Here is a 12,657-nt window from a genome sequence, read left to right as displayed (position 1 = left end):
CACTATTTCATCCTTAATAATGGACTCTAGCATCTTTCCCACCACCGATGTCAGGCTGACAGGTCAATAGTTCTCTGTTTTCTCCCTCCCTCCTTTCTTAAAAAGTGGGATAACATTAGCCATTCTCCAATCCTCAGGAAATGATCCTGAATCTAAGGAACATTGGAAAATGATTACCAATGCATCCGCAATTTCCAGGGCCACCTCCTTTAGTACCCTAGGGTGCAGACCATCTGGACCTGGGGATTTGTCAGCCTTCAGTCCCATCAGTCTTCTCATCACCGCTTCCTTCCTAATGTCAATCTGTTTCATTTCCTCTGTTACCCTATGTCCTTGGCCCATCCATACATCTGAGAGATTGCTTGTGTCTACCTTAGTGAAAACAGATCTAAAGTACTCATTAAATTCTTCTGCCATTTCTCTGTTTCCCATAACAATTTCACCCAATTCATTCTTCAAGGGCCCAACATTGTTCTTAACTATCTTCTTTCTCTTCACATACCTAAAAAAGCTTTTGCTATCTTCTTTATATTCCTGGCTAGCTTGCATTCGTACCTCATTTTTTCTCCCCGTATTGCCTTTTTAGTTAAGTTCTGTTGTTCCTTAAAAACTTCCCAATCATCTGTCCTCCCACTCACCTTAGCTCTGTCATACTTCCTTTTTTTTAACACTACCCACTATCTCCAGAAAGCAGCAAGTATAATTAAAGATAGCTGCCAACCCAGTAACTCTCTCCTCTCCTAACTTCCATCTAACAAAAGCTCTTGTATGATAAAGATGAGGCTCCACGTGATACCAAGTTCACCTGTTTAACTCACAAAGCAGATCACGGGTCTTGCACCGTATTGTCTACTTGCACTTCACTTTCTCTGTAACTGTAGCACTATATTCTGCATTCTGTCACTGCTTACCTCGGTGTAGTCACATAGTTACCAGTAGTCTGATGATACTCACCGAAAGCCATCGGCTGCTGCCAGCAGGATGAGTAGAAGGAGTGATAGCGCCATGGCTCGGCGAGGCAGTCACAGGCAATTGTAGCTGCAATGTGCAGAGGGATTCCTGGTTTTATACATCCTCAGGCAGGTCTGCAGGCTGTAGGTCATGTGATCAGAAGGGCCTGTGGTCATTCAGTCTTCCCACATGTCACAGTCATAACCCACAAGTTCTCGAACATCAGACTGAAGCAGCAGCTGCTGAACGTGAAAGAAGCCCCTGATCTTACCAGACACCAGTGTCTGCAGCAGAACAGGTCAATGATAAGAATGAACATTCACAGAAACATCATCTCATAAATAAAACCACATAACGTCCTCACCTGTGAGTGTTTCCAGTATTTTACGCTTTTGTTTCTGATTTGCAGCATCTGCAACTTTTTGCTTTTTTTACACTAGCTCCTGTTTCTGCTTCCTGTTCAGTTAATTCAGGGTGAGTAAGGATTCTTCACATACCCTGTGTTAGTGTGAGTGAGGGAGAGGGCATCACCTGGGCATGCTCTTTTCTCACTTTGCCATCAGGTAAAAGATGCAACTGCCTTGACTCGCACCACCAGGTTCAAGAATAGTTACTACCCCTCAACCATCAGACTCTTGAACAAACGGGGGTAACTGCACCCTCTCTTTCAGGTGCTCCCACAACTGACGGTCTCACTTTAAGGACTCTTTATCTTGTTATTACATGCTTGTTTTTTCTTGCTATTTGTTTATATTTGCATTTGCATAGTTTGTTGTTGATTAATTCTGTTTACAGTTACTATTCTGTAGATTTGCTAAGTATGCCCACAGGAAAATGAATCTCAGGTTTGTATATGGTGACCCTTGTGTACTCTGATAATAAGTTGTTCTTTGAGCTTTAAAGAGACTGTGAGGAGGGATCGGCAATTGAGAGGGCAAAGCTGTAGTCAGTGGGATGGGTTGAACTGCGTCAATTTTAATGCAAGTAGCATCAGGAACAAGGGTGATGAACTTAGAGCGTGGGTCAGTGCATGGAACCCTAACCCTAACCCTAAAACGATGTGGTACCCATTACAGAGAGTTGCCTTCCAAAAAGAAAGAAATGGTTGTTGTATGTTGTTTAGATGTTTCAAAATGGAGAGAAGGGTCTTGGCCTGAAATGTCGACAGTGCTTCTCCCCATTGATGCTGCCTGGCCTGCTGGGTTCCACCAGCATTTTGTGTGTGTTGAGGGAGATATTGTGTGCAGTTTTGGTCACCTACTTGTAAGAAAGAAGTAAATAAGGTTGAAAGAGTGCAGAGAAAATTCACAAGGATGTTGCTGGGTCTGGAGGATCTGACCTAAAAGGAAAGACTAAATAGGTTAGAACTGTATTCTTTAAAATGTAGATTAAGAGGTGATTTGAAAGAGGAAAAAATTTGAGGGGTATAGATAGGGTAAATGCAAGCAGCTTTTTCCACTGAGGTTGGGTAGGACGACAACCAGAGATCATGTGTTAAAGGTGAAAGGTGAGAAATTTAAGGGGAACATGAGAAGAAACTTCTTCGCTCAGAGGGTTGTGAAAATGTGGAACGAGCTGCCAGCACGTGGTCCATGTAAGCTTGATTTTAACATTTGAGAAGTTTGGATAGGTACGTGGATAGTAGGAAAATGGAGGTCTACGGTCCCAGTGCAATTTGTTGGACGTAGTCAGTTTAAATGGCTTTGGTGTGGACGAAATAGGCCGAAAGGCAGAGATAATAGATTCTTGATTGGTCAGGGCATGAAGGTTTACAGGAAGAAAGCAGAAGATTGAGGCTGAGGAGAAAATTGGATCAGCCATGATGAAATAGCAGAGCAGACTTGATGGGCCAAATGGCTTAATTCTGCTCCTATATCTTATGGTCTTAGAAGTAAAAGTGACATTGAGGAACAGATCAGGTGTCAGAGTTTGGAAAGGTGAAAAAATAACAAGGCTGGTGTTATGGTGGACCCTAACTTCACTATTATTGAATGGCATCTTCATAGTTCAAAAGGCTTAGAAGAGACAGAATTTGTTAGGTGTGTCCAGGAAAGATTCAAAGTACGTTTATTATCTAAGTATGTATGCAGTATGTAAGTCTGGTATTTGTCTTCCCCACAACAGCCACAAAACAAAGAAAACCATGGAACCCATTTGAAGAAACACATCAACCAACTCCACCCACTACACAAAAAAGCAACAAATCATGCAAAAGGCAACAATAAAAAATTGAGAAACAGAATATGAAACCTCAAAATCAAAAGAGTCCAGGCATATTCAGTGTTTGTTATTTTCAGGCCACCCTGATTCAAAATCACCTAAAATAGCAACAGAAAAGGAGTGACAGAAAGCAGAAACACATCATAACGTGAACTACCGAGTCCAATCCACACACTGTGTCGATTAAATCTTGCACAAGACCATGGATTCCAGCTCCACCCTCCGACAGCATCGAGGGAGAGAGAGACCTTTCGAACACAGGGGTCTTCCTTCGGGAGCAGTGAGCGAGAGAGATAAAGTGTCACACGCAGACATTTTCCTCTGGCAGCAGTGAACGAGAGGCTGGTAGATGGTGCTGAACACCTGCTTGCCCTTCCACACTTGTCTCGACGATTTCAATCTTCCTCGGTGCTTTAATCTGTGAGAAATGGAATCAATCATGGGCTCACATCCCATCTCCAGCTTCTTGGTCTCAAGACTACATGCTTCACTAGAATCGCACAGAACCCTCCTGCAGGTGTAGATTACAGGCTCCAACAGTAAGAGAACCACATTTGACAGAAAAAGAAGGTATCAAAGAAGTGAAAAAGTGATTTTGTGAGCTATCTGGAGGATGTTGCCTTTGGTCGTGTTGTTTGCTGGCGCCATCTTCTTCTTGATTCGATATGTAAATGTTCAGGCTCGACAAGAGATATAAGCAAAGAACCAGGTGAGGTGTCAGACGTCACAGTGAGAGAGCATTTTGGAGAGAGTAACCACAACTGCCTGGCCTTTACCATAGCTTTGGACAGGGATAGGAGCCATTGGTATGGGAAAGAATCTAATCGGTGGGAGGGGGAATTATGATGCTATTTGGCAGGAACTGGGAATGGACGTACTCAGGGAAATGCACCACTGTAACGTGGAGGTTGCTGAGGCAACACTTGTTTGGGGTCCTGGAATGGTCTGTCCCATTTTTTTTTTAATTTGTTTTATTAAATACATTTTCTACATCGCTACAGATAAAAAAACCCAGATCGAAATGAAGAGCATTAATACAGTGCAAAAATAAACATACAATAATAATATAATACAAAAGAAGATAATTGAGAAAGCACCCAAATTGAAGACATGTAAAATTAGTATCCTCCCCAAGCCCCGCAACAAAAAAAAACTCCAGACCAACCACAACACAATACAGAGAATATAAATCAGGACAATCAAACCCCCAAAACTGTGAATACACTTAGCAACAGAAGATATTAATGCCTACTACCAAAAAAAAAGGAGCTGAAAGCAAAAAAACCCTAGTTAAGAGGAAGGTTATGAAAGTACTCAATAAAAGGTCCCCAGACCTTATGGAACTTTGTATCCGAATTAAGAACTGAATAATGAATTTTTTCAAGGTCTAAGCAGGACATAATATCATTAAGCCATTGAGCATGAGTGGGCGGGGCAACATCTCTCCATCTGAGGAGGATCAAGCGTCTAGCCAGGAGAGAGGCAAAAGATAATATTCGACACTTGGTCGAACTCAGACGTAAATCTGTCTCACCCAAAAAACAAAACAAAGCAATTAAAGGGTTAGGTGGTGGTGATTCAGATTATAAGATAACGTTGTGAAGACATCTTTCCAAAATTTCTCCAAGCTAGGACAAAACCAGTACATATGAATAAGAGAGGCCTCGCCTCTCTTTTTTGCGTTTATCACAAAGAGGACTAATATTAGGGTAAAATTGAGATAGTTATGGGCTCTATGAACAATCTTAAACTGTAAAAGGCAATGGCTAGCACAAAGAGAGGTTGAATTAACTGATTTGAGAATCAAGTCCCAAGTCTCATCAGATAAGGAGATATTTAAATCATGCTCCCAAGCCATTCTAATTTTATCCACAGGGGCACGCCGTAAGGATGCTAATTTATCATGAATAAATTATATTAAACCTTTACCTAGTGGGTTAATAGAAAGAAATAAATCCATAACATTTTTCTCAGGCATTTCAGGGCAGTTAGGAATTAAAGGATTAATAAAGTGTCTAATTTGGAGATACCTAAAAAAATTAGTATTGGGCAGATTGAACTTAGCAGAGAGCTGTTGAAAAGATGCAAAGCGATTATCAATAAAAAGATCTTCAAAATGTCTAATGCCCTTCCTATACCAATCATGGAATGCTGAATCATACGTAGTAGGTAAAAAAAGGTGATTATGTAAGACAGGACTAGAAAAGGAAAAACCATGGAAACCATAAAATTTCCTAAACTGAGCCCATATACGCAAAGTGTGTCTAACAAGAGGATTAACAATTAATCTGGACAAGCTACTAGGGAGTACAGAGCCAAGAAGTGCAGAGATAGATAATTCTTTAGTGGAACTCAACTCCATTGCCACCCAATTAGGGCACTCGGGTTGGCCATGGAAAAAAGACCAAAAGGTAGCACAACGTATATTGGCTGCCCAATAATATAAATGAAAGTTAGGTAAGGCCATACCACCCTCTTTTTTAGATTTTTGGAGATAAACTTTATTAATTCTAGAGCACTTATTCTTCCATAGATATGACAAAATAATAGAGTCTAAGGAATCAAAAAAAGATTTAGGAATAAAAATTGGGATTTATTGAAATAAATATAAAAGTTTAGGGAGAACATACATTTTAACAACATTAATACGACCTACCAAAGACATAGATAGAGGTGACCATTGTAACAGACTCTGTTTTATAGTATATGAAAGATTGGCAAAATTTTCACGAAAGAGATCTTTAAACTTCCTTGTAACTGTAATTCCAAGATAAGTAAATTGATTATGAACTACTTTAAAAGGGAGATCATGAAATGTTAATTCTCGTGCTTCTTCATTAATTGGAAAAAGTTCGCTCTTATGTAAATTAAGTTTATAGCCAGAGAACTGGCTAAACTGATCAAGAAGTGAAAACATTGGAGGTAAGGATGTAGACAGATTTGAAAGAAAAAATAATAAGTGGGTCTGTCCCATTGAGGCAGGGAAAAGATGGTAGGGTGAAGGAACCATGGCTGACCAGAGCTTTGGAACATCTAGTCAAGAGGAAGGAAGAGCTTATTTCAGGATGAGCAACCAACAGTCAGACATGGCTCTTGAGAGTTACAAGGTAACCAGCAAGGTGCTAATGTATTTAGGAGAGCTAGATGGGGTCGTGAGAAGTTTGTGGTGAGAAGGATAAAGGAAAACCCCAAGGCATTCGACAGGTGCTGTATGTGAAGAACAGGAGGATGGCTAGAGTGAGGGTAGGACTGACTGGGGATAGAAAAGGAATCACGTTATTAGTCACAGCAGATCAGGGAAATCCTTAAATAACATTTTTAAAAATACTTTAGTTTTCACCAGCCAGAGGGACCTTGGGGTTTGTGACGATGATGTGAAAAAGGCTTATGTGCTTGAACATGTCAATGTTAAGAGGATGTGCTGGTACTTTTGAAAAACATTAGGAAAGTTAAGTCCCCAGGGCCAGAAGGGATATATCTCAGTTTACTATGGGAAACGAGGGAAGAGAATTCTGTGCCATTGTCGATGATCACTGGCCAGAGGACACTTGGAGAGTGGCAATTGTTACTCCTATGTTCAAGAATTAGAATCAGATTTAATATCACCGGCATAGGTCATTTGTTAACTTTATGGTAGTAGTGCAATAAAATACATGATAAATAAATATAGGGAAAAACTGAGTTACATTAACTATATATATGTCAATAAAGTAGTTGTGTTAAAATAAGTAGTGCAAAAAGCAGAAATAAAAAAGTAGTGAGATAATGTTCACAGGTTCAATGTCCATTTAGAAATCGGATGGCAGAGGGGAAGAAGCTGCTCCTGAATCGCTGAGTGTGTGCCTTCAGGATTCTGTACCTCCTTTCTGCCAGTAACAGTGTGAAGAGGGCATGCCCTGGGTGGTGGGCATCCTTAGGGATGGCACTTCAGAAAGGCACTGCTTCTTGAAGATGTGTTAGATAGTATGGAGGCTGGTACAGATGACTAATTTTATAAGTTTCTGCAATTTATTTCGACCTTGTGCAGTAGCCCCTCTCCCATATCAGACGGTGACACCAGTCAGAACGATCTGCACGTACATTTGTAGAAGTTTTCAAGTGTTTTAGTTGACAAACCAAAACTCCAAATGAGAAAAACCACTGTCTTGCCTTCCCTATAAATGCATCAATATATAGTGTCCAGCTTAGGTCCTCAGAGACCTTGACACCTAGCAACCTGAAGCTACTCACTCTCTCCACTTCTGATCCCTCTGTGAGGATTGGTATGGGTTCCTTCGTCTTACCCTTCCTGAAGTCCACAATCAGCTCTTTCGTCTTACTGACGTTGAGTGCCAGGTTGTTGCTACAATACCACACAACCAGCTGGTCCATCTCACTCCTGTACGCCCTTTGTCACCATCTGAAGTTCCACCAAAAATGGTTGTATCATCAAGACAGGTTTGTGTGAGGAATGTCAGGAAGACGAGTCAGTAGAATATGTAATTCTGAGTTGCAGGAAGTGTGGGATTAAGAATGAAATAATAAGAATTTATCTAAGGGAATTGGTGATGCAGGAATTCACATTAAAAGGGTTACTGGGCATGAGTGAGAGGGCACAGGTCAGGGTAGTTTTAGCTTTCTTAAGGGATACAGGGGGTTTTATAGGATATGATGGATAAGCAGGAATAGGGTACTAGGATAGCCAAATAAGAAAGGATAAAGAAGGTGGTGGTAATGCACCATTAGGCTGGGGGAGGGGGAGGGGGAGGACGGCGAGGGAAAAGAAGGAGAAGAAGGAGAAGGTTGTCTCATTAACAAAGTTATAGATGCTGTTTGAGCTATTCCTAGCCACAGCATCAGGTGTGTATGGAGAGTAGATCAGCTCACTTCCCTGTGGAGCGCTACTGTTAATTGTCAGCGAGTCACAGATTGTGGTTTTCTGGTTAGGTTTGGGCAGAGGGGATTAGTTTCATCATTTACTTGTTTACTGAGTCATAGGATCTTGGAACACTACAGCACTGAAACAGGCCCTTCAGCCCATCTAGTTCATACCAAACTATTAACCTGCCCAGTCCCACCAACCTGCACCTGGACCACAGCCCTCCCATTTCTGGACCTGCCCAAACTTCTCTTAAACATTGAAACTGAACCCACATCCACCACTTCTGCAGGCAGCTCATTCCACACTCTTGCACCCTCTTGGTGAAGAAGTTCCCCCTCATGCTCCCCTTAAACATTTCACCTTTCATTTTTATTTTTTCTCAGCTTAATCTGGTAAAAACCTCTTTGGAACACAGAACATTGAAATCTTCAGCACATTACAGGCCCTTCGGCCCATAATGTTCCGACGACCATAAAACCTACTCCAGAAACTACCCAGAATTTCCCTACCGCATTGCCCTCTATTTTTCTAAGCTCCAAGGACCTATTTAAGGTCTTTAAAGACCTTATTGTATCCACTTCCATCACCTCCTCCGACAGTGCATTCCACACACTCACACTCTCTGTGTGGAAAACTTACTCCTGACATCCCCTCGGTAACTATTTCCAAGCACCTTAAAACTATGCTCCATCATGTTTGCCCTTTCAGCCCTGGGAAAAAGCCTCTGACTATCCACACGATCAATGCCCTTTATCATCTTATACACCTCTATCAGGTTGCCTCTCATTCTCCATCGCTCCAAGGAGAAAAGGCCAAGTTCACTCAACCTATTCTCTTAAGGCATGCTCCCCACTCCAGCTAACAGCCTTGTGAATCTCCTCTGCACTCTCTCTATAGTGTCCACATCTGGTAGGTGACCAGAACTGAACACAGTACTCCAAGTGGGATCTGACCAAGGTCTTATATAGCTGTAACATTACCTCATGGCTCTTGAACTCAATCCCACGGTTGATGAAGGCCAACACACCATACACTTCTTAACCACTTTGTCAACCTGCGCAGCAGCTTTTGGGTGTCCTATCGACACGGACCCCAAGACCTCTCTGATCCTCCACACCGCCAAGAGTCTTATCATTAATATTATATTCTGTCTTCAAATTTGACCTACCAAAATGAACCACTTCATACCTATCTGGGTTGAAGTCAATCTGCCACGTTTTAGCCCAGTTCTGCATCATATTGATGTCCCTTTGTAACCTTTGACAACCCTCCAGACTATCCACAACATCCCCAACCTTAGAGTCATCAGCAAATTTACTAACCCACCCTTCTACTGTTCCATCCAGGTCATTTATAAAAATCACAAAGGGGTGCCAGAACAGATCCCTGAGGCACACCACTGGTCACCAACCTCCATGCAGAATACAAACCATCTACAACCACTCTTTACCTTCTGTGGGCAAGTCATTTCCAGATCCACAAAGCAACATCCCCTTGGATCCCATGCCTCCTTACTTTCTCAATAAGCCTTGCATGGGAACCCTCCCCTTGGGAATGTTCTGCATTCACACTGAGACATCCTCGACCCTGGTACCCAGGCAGCAACACCCCGTGCTGTCTGTACCCTATCACCATGGCACTGCTTGACTTTGCCTGTCCCTACCGATCCTCAGAGCCACTGACTTGGCTGCTGTAGCTATGCCCTGATAATCATCTCTGCAGTGGTATCCAAAGGTGAGTGCCTGTTGTTGAGGGGAACGGATCCTGCATTGCCTGTCTGCTCCCTCGATCTTTATTGGTGAGCACTTAACTTTTTGCTGTCTGTACCCTAGCTGTGACCACCTGGCGGAAAGTCCAGTTTTAACACTCTGATCATCCTTGGTAAACCCAGGCATGTTCAACTTCGGCTGCAGTTTCTTAATGTGGTCAGTCAGGAGCTGTCGCTGGGCGCACTTTCTAAGGGGAATGGCAGTCTCCCTGATCTCCCACATCCTGCCGGAGGAGCAGGGCTCTTCTCTAATCGCTATCCCAAGTGTAATAGGGAGTTCAAAGAACACCTGCAGGGGAAGTTTTTTTAACATTTATTTGTGAAAGGCATCTGAAGTGCACCTTCAGGGATGTTAAAGCAGGCAAATAACAGGCAGCTATTTAGTTACTGCAGCTCAACACCGTGGACTGAAGGTCTCCTCCATGTTCTAAGTTCTGTAGACATTTAAAGACCAAGGAATTAATAAAGCAAACCTTGATTCTGTGAGAAGTGAGACTGGTGAGATTACAGTTGAATTTAGCTGGTACTTTGCATCAAGTGTGTTCTGTGGAAGATCAGGTGACATCTCACAAATAGCTGTATATTGACTCCGTCTCCATTGCAGTTAACCCAGGGCACAGAGTGAGATTGTTAGTGGGTAGCATAACTTTAACCTGTATCAGGTCACTCTGGTTTTGGGTACATCTGTTGGCTGCAGGGTCAACAGCCATGTGATCAGATGAGGCTGTGGCCACTCATTGTTCTCGATGAAACTTCAGCAAGTCTCAGTGATCCAAACAACAAATGCTTGAGGTCAGAGAATTCAGTCACACTAACAAAAGCGTCTCTGAACTTTTGAAAGCCACAGAACATCAGCAACAGTGTGGTTGAAGCAGAAAGGATCTTGCGAAGCCGTGAAACTGGACCCACCTTTGAAAATATCACCTCTCATACATGTTCTCACACACAGGGAGAGTAGCCTCTCCTGCTGAATGTGTGTGATAGTATAGAATTAGAGGTAGGGCATTCAGCCCATTGAGTCTGCTCTGCTATCCAATCATGACTGATTTTATTTTCAACCCCATTCTTCCACCTTTCCCCATGACTTAACCCAATCAATAACCTATCAATTTCTGCCTAAAATACACAAATAACTTGGCCACCACAGCCCTCTGCAGTGAGGAATTCCTCAGAGTCACCACCTCTGACTGAAGAAATTCCTCATCTCAATTTTAAAGGGACAAACTTTATTCTGAGGCTGTGCCCTTGGATCCCAGACTCTCCCACTGATGGAAACATCCTACCCACACGGACACTCTATCCCTGGATCCCAGACTCTTCCACTGATGGAAACATCCTACCCACACGGACACTCTATCCCTGGATCCCAGACTCTCCCACTGATGGAAACATCCTACCCACACGGACACTCTATCCTTGGATCCCAGACTCTCCCACTGATGGAAACATCCTACCCACACGGACACTCTGTCCTTGGATCCCAGACTCTCCCACTGATGGAAACATCCTACCCACACGGACACTCTATCCTTGGATCCCAGACTCTCCCACTGATGGAAACATCCTACCCACACGGGGACACTATCCCTGGATCCCAGACTCTCCCACTGATGGAAACATCCTACCCACACGGGGACACTATCCCTGGATCCCAGACTCTCCCACTGATGGAAACATCCTACCCACACGGGGACACTATCCCTGGATCCCAGACTCTCCCACTGATGGAAACATCCTACCCACACGGACACTCTATCCTTGGATCCCAGACTCTCCCACTGATGGAAACATCCTACCCACACGGACACTCTATCCTTGGATCCCAGACTCTCCCACTGATGGAAACATCCTACCCACACGGACACTCTGTCCTTGGATCCCAGACTCTCCCACTGATGGAAACACCCTACCCACACGGACACTCTGTCCTTGGATCCCAGACTCTCCCACTGATGGAAACATCCTACCCACACGGGGACACTATCCTTGGATCCCAGACTCTCCCACTGATGGAAACATCCTACCCACACGGGGACACTATCCTTGGATCCCAGACTCTCCCACTGATGGAAACATCCTACCCACACGGACACTCTGTCCTTGGATCCCAGACTCTCCCACTGATGAAACATCCTACCCACACGGACACACTATCCCTGGATCCCAGACTCTCCCACTGATGAAACATCCTACCCACACGGACACTCTATCCCTGGATCCCAGACTCTCCCACTGATGGAAACATCCTACCCACACGGACACTCTATCCTTGGATCCCAGACTCTCCCACTGATGGAAACATCCTACCCACACGGACACACTATCCTTGGATCCCAGACTCTCCCACTGATGGAAACATCCTACCCACACGGACACTCTATCCTTGGATCCCAGACTCTCCCACTGATGGAAACATCCTACCCACACGGACACTCTATCCTTGGATCCCAGACTCTCCCACTGATGGAAACATCCTACCCACACGGACACACTATCCCTGGATCCCAGACTCTCCCACTGATGAAACATCCTACCCACACGGACACTCTATCCTTGGATCCCAGACTCTCCCACTGATGGAACATCCTACCCACACGGACACTCTGTCCTTGGATCCCAGACTCTCCCACTGATGGAAACATCCTACCCACACGGACACTCTATCCCTGGATCCCAGACTCTCCCACTGATGGAAACATCCTACCCACACGGACACTCTATCCTTGGATCCCAGACTCTCCCACTGATGGAAACATCCTACCCACACGGACACTCTATCCTTGGATCCCAGACTCTCCCACTGATGGAAACATCCTACCCACACGGACACACTATCCCTGGATCCCAGACTCTCCCA

This window comes from Hypanus sabinus, chromosome 7, assembly GCF_030144855.1.
Source record: "Hypanus sabinus isolate sHypSab1 chromosome 7, sHypSab1.hap1, whole genome shotgun sequence".
Classification (NCBI taxonomy): Eukaryota; Metazoa; Chordata; class Chondrichthyes; order Myliobatiformes; family Dasyatidae; genus Hypanus; species Hypanus sabinus.
This window is presented reverse-complemented; position numbering follows the sequence as displayed.